Source organism: Camelina sativa, chromosome 18 (assembly GCF_000633955.1).
Source record: "Camelina sativa cultivar DH55 chromosome 18, Cs, whole genome shotgun sequence".
NCBI lineage: Eukaryota > Viridiplantae > Streptophyta > Magnoliopsida > Brassicales > Brassicaceae > Camelina > Camelina sativa.
Window position 1 is genome coordinate 4,718,778 of NC_025702.1, and position 1,894 is coordinate 4,720,671.

Genomic DNA, 1,894 nt, shown 5'->3' on the forward strand with positions numbered 1-1,894 from the left:
TCTGATGATGGACCTTTCGCTAAGCAGACAGTAAAAATTCTTACTTTACCAACGCATTCATTGATCTGAACCACTAATTATTATACAGAATGACTCAAATGTAATTCTTTTTTAAGCAGCAAGGAGACTCTGAAAGACCAAACAGTTCGTCAAGATACAGAACATCTTCTTCTAGGAAAGCCGTTGCTGCCTCAAGCTCCAGGCCAAGTTCTGCAGGTGGACCAAGCGAAAGCCGAGTTTCAAGTCGTCTGGTATCATCAAGCGGCGGTGGTGGTAGTGGCAGTGGTAATGCCCGTCCCTCGACTAGCCAGAGAATGCAAGCTGGATATGAATCCAAGACTTTGTCTTTCTCTCGTGCAACAGCTTCAAGAAACACTCGGGAAGATCAATTGAGAAGCTTCGAGCTTCTCTCTCTTCGGAAATAAAGGAAAATGATGAAGAGAGATACAGCAAAATCCATGAAAAACCACCCCCACATAAAATGACCTCTGAGAGAAAAGATGAGAGAATCTTGGTTTTTGAGAGAGAATTCATATATTATTATATATTTGAGCTGATGAAATCCTCAGATCTCTTACAGGTAATTTCAGATTCAGCTTGCAGAGATGTATCACACCACCACCACTCCTCGTTTGTGTTATGTAATCGTGATGTGTTGGACAAAAATATAACAATCAAAATGTAGAGAGTTTCCCATGTAAAAACGGTTCAAAATTTCTATCCGTATATTCGAATACTTCGGACCTTATCTGTCTGTACTACTTACTGGTAATAAGAACAATCAACTGTTCTTTCGTCTGTTTTTAGGTACCACCAACCAAAACTCTTGTTTTTCTTGGCAGTCAGAAATAAAAATTGTGAAAATTTGGCCTTAATCTCCATATAATTTATTAAATTTTCAATTATTACTAATATTTATTAAGTTTTCAATTATTACTAATATTTATAAAATTTTGTTACTATTTTTTTTTGTTTATGCACTGATATACTGATATACAGAATTTACATTTAGGCCTTAAATTGCTGTTGGTTTTGAAGTAGTTTTTAGCTTTAGGTTTTTTAAAAGGCTATTTTGAAGCTATTTTCTGAAAAACATGTTTTCTTAAAAAATAGAAAATCTAGTTTTAGAGTGCTCTAACAATTTTTCAACAAAAGAGAAAAAAAAAAACTATTTGGTTTCTTCAATTTAAAAGAAACTACCATTCAAGGTTTTAAAGAGACAAAAATCAACACCAAAAATCAAAAACTAAAAAAATAAATAAAAATCTAAAACTAAAAACCATTTAAAAAACTACAAAACACTCGAGACTTTATTTTATTTTTAATCTAAAATCTGATAAATTTGTTCCTCATTTTATATTGAAAACAAACACTGTAATTTAATAACAAAAACTGTATAAAATCTTATAAATTTGTTCCCCTTCTAAGTAAGTTGATCTTAATCGTTTCCGCTAAATTAATTGTCATTTAATCGCTGCGATTTGTTGTTACATATGAGAAACTGAGAGACTTGTGGTTTAATCGTTGCCAACACTGTTGTCTACAAACACCCAAAACGAACAAAATTGGGCAAAAGATAAAAATGCTGGATTTGGTTTACTCTTTTTAAGTCAAAGTTGAGGACTCAAAACTGAAAATAAAACAAAAACAAAACAAAAAAAACAAAATACCACTGAGGAGTCTCACCGCCGCTGAGTCTCTTACTTAAGGTTTAACAAAATTAAATTACTTTTTCTCGTTTTATTTATTTTCCACGACTTTTTTTCTCGTCTTCCCAACTCTTGGATTCCCCCTTTCGAACTGATCGAGGAAATTGCAGTCGTCACTGATCTCCCAAGTTTCTTATTCTACCTCCTCGATGCTTCAATCCTAACTTTTTTTTTTTTTTTTTTTT

The 1,894-nt window shown here is 32.8% G+C and overlaps 1 protein-coding gene across 1 annotated transcript in view; it reads left to right on the forward strand.

Moving 5' to 3' along the window:
• Nucleotides 1-799, forward strand: part of LOC104763137 (casein kinase 1-like protein 7) — a gene marked incomplete at its 5' end in the record, with an annotated part of 3,949 nt that extends 3,150 nt beyond the window's left edge. The window contains one exon of the mRNA XM_010486553.1: nt 427-799. The remainder of the gene's footprint in view (nt 1-426) is intronic.